Source organism: Ambystoma mexicanum, chromosome 4p (genome assembly GCF_040938575.1).
Source record: "Ambystoma mexicanum isolate Mex_15411 chromosome 4p, UKY_AmexF1_1, whole genome shotgun sequence".
Lineage (NCBI taxonomy): Eukaryota > Metazoa > Chordata > Amphibia > Caudata > Ambystomatidae > Ambystoma > Ambystoma mexicanum.
The window spans coordinates 649,802,224-649,814,523 of record NC_090927.1 but is presented as its reverse complement, the minus strand read 5'-3'; positions in this window follow the sequence as shown (position 1 = coordinate 649,814,523).

Genomic DNA, 12,300 nt, shown 5'->3' with positions numbered 1-12,300 from the left:
CATTAATCCAAGAAAGATCCCAAAATTGCATGCATTACCAACAAAATCCTCAAGGCGGCGCTAGCGGTCTAAACTCTGACAGGAGAACTGAGTGCAGTTGCTGACAAAGGGATTTGACTCAGCCGACTTCAAAGGCTGCATTTTAATTAAAAATTAGCCACCTGCTGTTCCCAGAGGCCTGAAGCCTGGGAAACCCTCTCACCTCCAGAGATTCACACCAGGAGTTAGAATCTCACATGACCTCTTGATTGATAGAAGGCAGACTGGCTGGGAGCCTCCTGGAGACCACACAATAGGCTCTTGCAATTGAATAGGATATGTTGATTTTGACTGTTTCCTGTCAACAAAGGCCTGCCTGCCAGAAGACACATGTGACTGACCCACCCAAGTCTTGGAGGCGGACTCCAACACTCTGAGAACTGAATTGAAAGCAACATATATATTTTACAGAAACACTGATAACTCTTTGTAATCAAATGACAGAAATGTATAACTTTGAGAGCCATAATTTAAAAAATGTACCTTCAATTCAAGCCCAAACTCCAATTTGTGTGATGTTCTGGGGCAAAACACTGCTATTTATGTATACTACAGACTCTGTGTTTAAGCTAGAGACATGTTAATTTACTGGAGTATGTATGGACAGGCCGTGTACATGTGTACAAATCTGGAGAAAAATCTGATGTTGCAAAACCACTAAAAAGCACAAAATATTGCCATTTCTGAATGCAAGCCCCCAGGAAGAGCAGAGTTTGAACAGGGGCTACCATCAGTAAATGCATGATGGGTGCATGTAATTTCAAACCACTGTATCTAGGAAGTGTGCATTTTGATCAAATATAGATTTTGTGGGCAAACTGACCAGGGGAGGATCCTCTGACCCATAAAACCTACAGCATCACTCTGACTCACAGTTCCTTCCCCAATCATGGGAGAGGGGAGAATTGGGCCAATGGGCAGTTGAGAGAGGAGCTGGCTAGTGATGCTGCACACACACCCACTTTCAAAACACATAAAAGCAGACAGTCAGGACATGTAGGGACATTCAATTCCATTTGCTGCAACGCGCTCTGCCGGACCACACAACATCCAGAAGATACCAGATTCAACAGTAAGACTTTAAAACTCCAAAGAACTTGATTCAGAACTCAAAGCAAGGGCCTAAACCCACTAACTGAGAACTCTTCTCAGCGGGCCTCAGCATCCAGCAAACCATCAGCGATAGCAGCATCCAGGAGCCGTGCAGATCAGCGCTGGGTCCAGAGAAAGCTGTGCAGAAAGATCCAGAAGCAGTGCTGTACCCAGAGAAAGCAGAGCAGTATCCAGAACCAGAGGCAGAGCAGAGCTGACCCAGACCGCTGTTCGCAGAACCAGAGAGCTGACTCAGACGCTGTGCGCAGAGACCGTCCGTGGCGAGTGAAGAAAACCTGACCAGATCCGTGGCGAGGCCCATTCTATTTCTAAATATATTGTGAGTACCTAGCAGAACTGTGCAGAACCAATCTCTTAGTTAAAATAATATAATTCAATCTATTTTAATCTAACCAGAACTGTCTCCTACCTGTCACCTGTCATTTGCAAAGCTGTCACCTGTCATTTCTAGTTGCTAGCTGTAACCTGTCACTTTGAACTTTTAAAATTTCAAATCTGAAAAACGACCTTTACCATATCGCTCATATCTCCGTGACCGTTTGTCTTAGAGACTTGCAGTAACTTTCCTCTGAAAGCTGGGAATCTTGGCTTTTCAACGAACCTAGAACCGCATTCCTATTCCCTATACTTTTGCCGCAATCGCGAAAAACGCACTCGCGAATTTGCCGCGATTTGCAAATTTCTCCACGTGTGAAAACAGCAGCTTCCTTGCTTTCATTTGCCAAAAATTCGTTTAACCTGCCAATCATTCCTAGAACATTGCTAAAGTAAGCCTGAACTTATTTAAACCAACTAATCCTCAACCTGAACCTCCTAGAGGGAATTAAAAGCATTTTAGCATATTTTTCACTTCATTGCCAGCACATATAAAAGCATTTTGGGCCTGTGTTTCAAACTTCTGTAGTCTAAGCTTGCTGGGGTGAACTGAATTACATTTGATTGCATTTCTGAGAACTGTGTGCTTTCCTTCCATTTCCTTGCATTGCAAAAAGGGGGGAGTGGATTGCCAAAGGGAAAGTGATTACCTTGTCTTTTGTGAAACCATATCAGTTTATTTTCTATACTGCATTTCATTCATTCAACCTTGCATTTCCTTGAACCCTCTAAAGCATTCTCTACCACATTATTCTTCTGTCCCTCTTTACCAGTGTGCTACCTTATCCATTTCATGTCAACTCCTTAGTGATTATAAAGAAGTGGGCTAGTGCCAGATTCTCCGTTGTTAATCTTTATCATATCAGATTAAGTGTGATATTCAATTATTAATTTATTATAAAGTGTGATATATATATATATTGTTTAAATTCTCAAATAAACCTTTTAACTTGCAAAACAGAACTACTTCTTGGCTCAGTGGGGTCAGGGGGATTCCAAGAGAGGGGTGTTATATAGGGGTAGTCATCCAGAACGCATGAACTGGACATAAAGATATATCAATAAGGGTTTCCATTCAGTATCCCAGACTAGGCATTGACTTAGCTGTAGTGTTGAATTGAATCCTCTTACAAGATGAAATACTTTTTTGGTTTTTTTCTGGAATACACTCAAAGAACCTTTTGGAGGCTTGTGATTTACATTCCTTGAGAATAACAATTTGGTTTGCTTCACTCAGAGCTTCACTTTGGATTGTTGTCCAGAAGGAGGGAGCCATTCTTCTGAATCAAGAAGACCACCCCACCTTTCTTAGTTAAGTCTATAGTGTAAGGGATGGAATTAGGCTGTTATGACACAGGATGTCACTCTTTGCTTTAGACTGACATCCTGACAATTTCCTTAGTATTCGTTGAGGCAGGCGCACCGTTCTTAGAACTAGGATCAGATTGAGTTTTCTCTTTTATTTGTTCACTAATAAAAGTCTATATCTAAAAGTATGCAACAACCTGTGTGTCAGTGCCCTAATTCTACACCCTTAACTATGGTGTCACAAGTGGGATCTGGGGTAACTGACACAAATTGGGGGATCTGATATTTTCTAAATTGACCAAGACTAAATCCAGTCACACAACCTATATATCTGGGAAAAGGTCACCACAGATCATATTTTGTACCAGTGGGCTGGGTCCGGTAGAGAGAACTTGACAGCCCATTTGCCATCCGGCCCAAAAGATGGGGGTCAGGTTTTCTCCCTTGACTTCACAAGCCATTTTACCTGCTCGAAAAATTGTGGAGGCAATTACTTATCTTTTTTCCTCACAAATACGTGTCTGTCTCCGACTTCTACACCCTTACAACAAACACACACACACACATTTAACATCACTCATACAAGCACATACATATTTCCTTTTTATACTTTCCTTTTTGCGTCCTCACACACATCCCATCCCAAGGCTCTTCTTCCTGTGGCCTTTACTGACCAGGAAGGAAATGTTATCAACTTTTCAATCGGTCTACCCTCTCCAAGACCCAGAGGAAGATATTAAGAGAATGTCTAAATATACACAGTGACACACTCATCTCGGATGTGCTCTCTTGGTCCACCTAGACACAGTGGAGATCGCCTTCAGGTACAGTGGCCCAAATCAGGGCCTTCTGGGATTTGATCTTCCAGGTAATAGATGATTATTGTCTTTCCTGGACAGTTCTCCTTAAGTGGAGCACTATGCATGACTGTTAGGAAAGATTTCTCTTTACAGCATCTTTCTTTCCATTTCTATGGACCTGCATACTTTTTGCTGTTATTTTTGTATCTGACCTGCTCTTTTTACAGTGCAGTGAAGTCTTAAGCTTCACTACACTGGTTTTTGCTCATATGTCATGAGGACATTGACATGTGTTTCTGGCTGTCAGTACTGGGAACCATTGTTTCCCTTAGTCGTGTTACTTTGTTACTACTTTTAGTAACTTTGTATCACTTTTGGTAACGTTTATCATTGAACAATGCATCTTACAATGTAGTGCAATGGGGTAAACTTTTACCCTAGGCTAACATTCAGAGGATTTTTGGTTACTCTAGGTGTGCTAAATGGACAAGCAGTGGCAGCAGTTACTTTTTGCTTTTTGGTGGTGCATTTCTTTTTAGACTACCTGTGTTTACCCCATTCAGCTACTCGCTGTGGCTAGTGGTCAAACATGGCCAAGCCACAAGGTTTTTTGCTTTTCCTTTGGCCAACTTGTGTTTTACTCTTTTCCCTGGCTCGTGAGGCCAGGAAAATCCTTATATGGGCTTCCAGTACCTAGGAAAGCATAGGTGTTTGGAGTGCTACTGTAGGGCTATGTCTGTTTGCTTCCAGGAAGTGTGTTGGGACTGTCTGGTGCCAATCCACAAACGAGTGCCAGTATGTCTGAGTGGTATGCATGAGTCCTGCTGCCAGTGGTCCTAATTGGACCACTGCTGGGGTGTGTGTGTGGGCCAGATCTGTCATTGGCTAGTGGAAGTTCCAGCTCTTAGCTGGCTTTTGGTATAAGAAAAGGACCCCTGTACCCATTCTAAAGAGATCTTGGAAGAAACCGAAGGAGCCAAGTATCCTGTCCATCTGCAAGACCCACGAGGAGACCCCGTGGATGAAGGCCTGGTGACCAACTTCTGCTGCTATCCTGGAAGAGCCCTGTCTTGTAGGTGATCTTCAGCAGTCCTGCGAAGGAGCTGTGACTCTTGGAGGGATCATCCATTCTCAATGTCAGCCCGGAGTCCAACGAAGAAAAGCCTTCAGAAGTGCCCCTGGACTGCCCAGTGGCAGAACAGCTCTGAGGTTGGGCTATCATGCTGCAGACATCTTCGTTTTGAGTTGAGGCCTGGACCTAGGGGGATCTTCAGCTTATGCAACAAGATGTGACCTTGCAGAATTTTGTGGTTCTAACATCAAGGGGACCCGAGATAGGAGGCAATGTCTGACCACGCAAAGTGAATTTCATCACTGTGCATCAGTGGATGTTGTCTGAAACTGTTTACCTGCATCCAGTCCTGTCCTGGGAGTGGCACTGCATCGAGTTCTTTTGCATTTTTCAACTGGAAGACCTTGCACCAGTATTAGTTGATGACCAGAGGAGTGCTTAAACCTGCAGCCTCTGGGGATCAAGGGCTGAGGATGATGACAGGAAAAGCAACCTCAGATCCCCTTCAATCGACCTGCCAAGTCCCATGAAGAATCAAAGTATGGGGGTGAGTTGTAGCAATACTTACCTGCACGCCTATCTCCCTCTTCCAAGTTTTGATCATTTTTATAAACATATTACTTTTGCTTTGCCATTGCTTGTTCACACAAGCATTCCAACAGTTGCGGACACATTTGTTCGTTAGATGATCTTGTCCCCTAACACTTGGAACTGTTCATTGGACCCCAGAGACTGTTCCTTCATTTTTTCCAGCTTCACAAAACTCTATGGAACTTTGCTGATCGTTTGTGTTGCACCTTTGCACCGATGGTCGCTTTGGCAACAATGGCGAGTGTGTAATGTAATGCAATCTCACTCACCTAACATGGCCGACTGCTCTGAGGCCAACTCTGCAAGCAATGGTACAGATGTCGTGTGTTTCCTGCATTCTTACCGACATGATCATGTGACTCCATATAGTGAAACCCGGAAGTCAAGCAATTGCATTGCTACTCTCCAGCACAGAGCTTTGTAAGTTCGTTCCTAGGAACAAGTCCTCTATTCCAAACTATTACTTTCCCTTGTGTCTGATTCTGTCCATAATCCTCCTTTCCTATACCGTTTACTCCTTAGACCCCCTCTCTTCTTCAGATCACCTACCAATCCTCCCTTCAACTTTCCGTGTCCTTTTGCTGAACCCTGTACTATCGTCGGGAAGTGAGTGTCCTGGGGGCTCCCATTGACCTATTCCCTTTTCTCTCCCAGACTCCCACTGCTCATTACTAACCTTTGTCTTCTGCTTCCGGAAACTGTTTTATATTTGTTAGGTATAGCAAACCACTCCTTATCACAGACTGTCCCGATTATTGCTGAATTGCTATTATCTCCATCTCAGGAGTAAGTGTAGTTCTCTATTCAATCTGTAACTCATAGCTTCCATTCTGTGAACGGATACTTACCTCTCCTATCTCCTGCTCAGGACAAATCACGGCCACAGCCGGTTTCCAGACTACCGCAGGACATACCCCAGGAAGCCGACTACCAAACCGATCCACCTCCACCTCAAAGCAGGGTTTTTCTTCCCCGGAGGGTATTCCCTGGGGTTGTGTTTCCTCCTTTGCTGAGATTTCTCTTCGGCAGGGAGGGAACAGGGTTTCCCGGGAGAACTTCTCAATTCAACAGAGTTGCCGTCCTTGGAATCTGCCGGCTGCCCAGGTTAGTGATACCCATTAACTTTGCTGTCTATTGGACTACAGAAGTATAATAGTTCAGAGGCGTAACAGTATGGGCACAAGAACCATACATCTTAGGGATGGACTTCTGAAGTTAGGATTGTCTCTCTGTAGACCCGAAGTGCTTATACTAATCTTTCCCTTCCTTTTCAGGGGTTTGATATGTATTTTGCCCTACTCCAGTGATTGTGTATATGTATCTATTATAAGTGTTGTGTGATAGTATTACATGTTAGTAGTACTTTTTCACTATGTTATTTGGCCATAAGTAAAGACATATTTTATACCTGTTTCTCTAAGTGTGTTCCTTGACTATTTCAAAGTGTCTGCTCTTTGTGGATCCCTTACAAGCACACCACCACTTGAGACTTAGCCTAGACCTTGAACTGGTTTGGCTACAGCTCCCAGAGTTGTCCCTGTCACAATACTACATTGGCCTTCTATACATCTGTTCACCAGGCCAGAGTGCACTCGGAAGAAGTGTGAAGAGAGCCAAAGCATTCCAATTAGAAGATTTATGGGTAGCCACATGCTGCACTTAGATGGACCATGATGCTAGCCTATACCTCGCACAAAGCATTTTAATGAGGGTATCATATACGCTGCACTTATACATATAATGACGATAGCAAACGTAATGCTGTCGTGAATGTTTCAAGAGAAGCATATGTATTGCGCTTAGAGGGGTGGTGTAGGGTGGCAATGTATGCCAAATTACAACTATTGTGAGGCTGGCCAAGGAATTGGTCATAGAAAAATGGAGAGTAGCTGCATTTGAGCTATGTGACTAGCTGCATTTGAGCTATGTGACTTTAGAACTAGCCAGGCCAGCATTCCAGGCATATAAAGAAGATAGCTATTGCACTGAACTCAGCAGAATGTAGAATGTAGCCTTGCACTATATCCAGTTGAAGAATTAATTATAACCTATGCACAAAATATAGGTGAATGCTTGTTGTAGCCAGCATATCTAATCAAGGCAATGGTAGAACATGGCCATTTGCTGGAATGTAGAACTAGCTGAATAATAATTAGCTAGTTCCAAGATCAATATGTTCTCTAAAATGTAGCCACTAGAGTATAGCTGATTGCATGTAGATTGAAGCCACATACTCACATTAACGCTTGATATCGCAGAATATGGTGAATGTTAGAAGGTAAACAATGTAGTTAAACCTGTCGCACCCCATGCTCATGGAAAGTTAGCAGATAGTACGGCCACCATGCTGCACGCATCTGCTTTCACACACAACCCAAACGACATTGCACAACACCTCTGCCATCAGTATGCAGCTACCTTTCACGACATAAATTTGAAACGTATATACACACATAATGCCTATCCTCTCTCATACTGCCCATCCACATTCCAATTAGACATGGGTGGTTAGCAGGGACTTGGCCAGCCCCACTTATCCGCGTATTGGCTATAATTCGCAAATGCATACCAGCACCTCCTCAAATTTCCCATACAAAGGACTTCGGTCCCTGAGGGCTTTCAACCTACAACACGTTGGGACCATACCCATGGTGAAAGGCGCTATACAAATGACAAAATGAAATTAAATGAAATAAATATCAAATATTGTATTTATGAATTTATTTGTGTGTTTATTTCAATTTGTATACCCTTCTAAATGCAGCTAAGGTTTCTGCCTAGACATCCATTTAAAGTTAAAGCATTAACAAAAAATATCCTTTTTTTAAAACTTGTTCCTATGTGTATGTGTGTAGTAGTAGTATTTTATAACAGCAATAATAATAATAATAATAATAATCATCATCATCATCCTGTGTTTTTTATTTGGTACTTTCTTTTGAAATTATTGTTACAGGAATGTAACTGCCTCAAAATATTAGAACACACAGGGACACAGACAGCTGGATGCACTGTAATAAATGATAGCCTTGGCACAATCTGGAACTCTCATTTTATAAGGCTGAACACAATGCCCTGTTGTGCAATATATTTACAATGTAAATAGGATGTTTAGCATGCATGACTATAAAGTTCTGTTATAAGCAAATGCAAATATTAAAACAAGCTCCTACATTATTGCTCACTTGCCAGAAATTCAAAAGCTAATGTCCCTCTAAAATTTCAGTGCAATAAAAGTCATGATAACAAATGCTGCGCTATATCACAAGCTGAACTGTTGCCAGACAACATGCATCCTTTTCTGTCATGCATTTTTTGTTCATGAATATATCTGCCGAGGTATAACAATACGCGTACTGTTGAGAATACAAAATAGACCTTGGGCAAATATTATATATTCTTGTGTCTTCATAGTAAGCGTTTTGAGTACGATTCATTGGATCAACAATATATAGAAAAAAAAGCCCAACCTGTTGTGAAAGGACAACCACACAAAGACAAGAACATTAGACACAAGTCATACAAACCATGGGACTGAAGCTATGGCTGGAGCAGGTTAATTGTGGCCTGTGCCTCAGGCGAAGTTGGAGGCACCCTCAAATATGTTCAAATCTATATGCGCTTGCACTTTGTTATAAAGATTCAGGGCAGCTGGGTGGCTTCTCCCAGGAACACCAGCTTGATATTTTCAAGCGATTGTGAAGGACACACAACACTTTTGTCCATATTGAAGTTAATGCTGTATACAAACCATTCCCAATTTCGTTCAAACACCTTATTATACTGTGTCGGAGTGGACTGCAGCCTGCTGCTGCGATATCCTGGCATGAATTTTTGAATCGCCCAATCAGCACTTTTTGGAGGCGGAACTTGCACATCCTCATACTTGAAATTGTCACTGTTTACTCCCATAGCGGTGCCAGTACGAGTAGAACGTTGTTCTGTTGCTGTGGCATAAATGGACGGCCAGAAAAACTAAGCACGCAAACAATCACTTGCTATTTGTTTCATTCAATCAGAGATACAGGGGACCTGCTGGCTTCGAAACCCAGATTCATTATGATTTTTTAAGTTGCGTGATCATCCATTCTCAAGGGTACAGCCTTCCTTCCTTCTACTGTCAATTGATGATGTGTACTTATGTGGAGCTTTCAAAGAGTGCTAAGGCGCACGTTGTATGCTACATTTTACCTCAACTAAAATTCATAAAACCGCAAGCTACCCCTCCTCCTGTTCTTGTTACTTAGTTGCTTTACTGAGCAGCTTCATTACTTACTCAGCTATGTACTCCAAAGTATTTCAGAACCAAATCGTATTCGAAAACCATCTATTTTTATTTCAACACTCTAAAATATTCTTAAAAAACACACAATATATATCACATATCAGAGTCTAAAATGCAGTAAGTGCAATTGTGCAAAAATTGTGTTAGTGTAAAGTGCCAAGAAATTGTACAAATGAACAAAGTGCAATACAGCGTTCAACCACTGCTCAAACATTAGTCTCAGGGAGTGACACAGTCTATAGAAGCATAGTCTTTGTATATTATTACAAAGAATTCGAGTGAGGTCCTAGACACAAGTACGTCCCTATTGCTTCAGTTTTCACCTAACTCTCACTATCCTTGTATTGCTTGGGATGATGTTGCAGCATTTTCACACACAGAGGTATTCACCTATCCATTGCTATCCCTAAAAAAATCATCAAGCTGTATTTATAGGTATAGTGACGTTGGGGGTGGAAAATCACTCCATGGCCATTGTTACGGTGGGTATTTGGAGACTATCTAATTTTGGCTCTGTGTTTTCAGACTTTCTTCCATGTGAAACTGTGGAGAAAAACAGAAGAAAATTGTAAAAAAAAATAAATACAAAAAGATGCTCCCTACACTGTGTTTTATCTTGTGTGTTGTCACCCATACTATTTAATATGGTGTATTTGTACCTATCATTTATTATACTGTGCTTTCTTTATCTTCATCTACCTTACATAAGTACATGAGCTCTGTTTTACTGTATTCATCTTTTAACTTCTTTTGCATTATAAAACCCGAAGTGACCCCCCCCCCTTTAACTAACAATTTGTAACCCTGATTATAAAAAAGTCAATGAACTCTAACTGCGGTTATGTTAAAAAGAAATATGTTGTTGGGTAATATTTTATTGTATGTATGTATTTATATGTGATAGGTAGTCCTTAAAAGGTTTGTTTTTGGGGGGCATGGCCAGCAGCGCTGTCCATACGGTTGCTCTGCTGATGGCCTCCAGGAGAAGCCCCGTCTATAAAGTAATACTTACGGCTCTTCTACCTGGCGGTATCTGCTCAGACCCCTAGCACCATGGATCGGAGGGTGCCAAGCATGATCCTGCAGCGTTTTGAATGTGGAACTGGCCTGGTGCCGGAGTAATCAGAAGGGCCTGTGGCCCGGCAGTGGATACAGCGCCTTCCCAAAATGGCACCACATCGCTTTTCAACATGGCCAGCAGATCCGTATAACCCTTGCAGGCCACTGGACCGACTGAGAGTGGCAGGGAAGTGCGCATATGGTGTACCCAAGCCCTGCATATCTATCCGCCTCCTCACCAGCCTGGACCGCAGAGAGGAGGCAGTATCGGATGAGAGAATGAGGGACAGACACTCCCCCACCCCATCGGAGGTGCATACCCTGGGGAACACCTCCAGCGCTCGGGGTCAGTGAGCCTTCCCAGACCTCCGAGACTCGGATGAATGGAGGGGCACTTCTGTTATCCCGGATGATAGCCCTAAAACCGGACCAGGAGGGAGAATCATATGGAATGCTGAATGGGAGGTGGTTCTCCCACCCACCTGATCGCGGGACAAGACAACAGCGAAGCAACAGCTCTGATTGAGAAATAGACACATCCCCCTGCATTTGTGAAGCACTCCAATTGGGGTAGAGCGTATTATCGTCATTGGAGGTGGGGGAGTTTCCTAGACCCGGATCCGTTAAAGCTAGGAGAGGTACTATCCTCTTTCTTCTTCCTCCCCTCTGCCCTCAACCCCTCTTAGGGCACCACTGTGGGGAGTTTCAGCTCTCTCCCAGCCCATAACAACCGGACCCCTTGGCTTCTGGCCTACAGACCAGACACAGTCTTCAGCCCTTTTATCCCAGACCCCTCCTAATCCTGGGCCCGCTGGCTGGGATTGACCTCACAAGGTCCCCTTAGGGCCCGCTTTGTAATAGCAGAGCCCTCCGAGGCAAGGGACGGTCCCCAGTCCGCCTAGATTCCTAATCTCCAATATAGACGTGGATCCTTGGTGCAGCAGACGTCAGGGGACCCACTCAGGGGGTTGAAAATGGGAAGAACTTCAATTTTAATCATGAAGGACTCTATTCGAGACCCGGGAGGTTGTTATATTGTGGTGGAAGTTAGGCTCCTGGGGCAAATGTATTCATTGATTTTGATATATGCCCCTAATAAAGGGCAAGAATGCTTCCTGGGGGAACTTGAATCATCTTTCCTCCCCTTTGTGGATGGCCAGATTGTGATTGGTGGTGACTTTAATGGTGTCCCCGACCCCAACAAGGATAAAACATACAGGCCCTCATTCTGAGTTTGGAGGTAAGTACCGTCCCTTACTGGCATGGCGCAAATAGCGTGTCCGAGCTGGCAGCAGCCTGCTAATAGCGGCCTTTTCCGACTTCGCGGGCACAAGCTTTGCACCATGCGGGTAAGGTACCTAGCGCCATGCCGCAAAAGGGCCCCAAAAAGCCCTTACTGGCATAAAGTGCACCGTAGATAACACTACCGCCATAGTCCAAAGCGGCATTAGCAGTGACCGTAAATAGCGGTGACCGTAATTAACGGTCACCGCTATTTACAGTCACCATTAAATAGCGGAACCAGAAATAGCGTCATCACAGAGGAACGGGAAGGAGCACGGCGACCATCTTTAAAAACACGATCCATTGTCATCCTCACCACACAGGACCCCTGGGAATCTGGTGAACTTCCGAAAAGCACATCCTACCTGCCAACA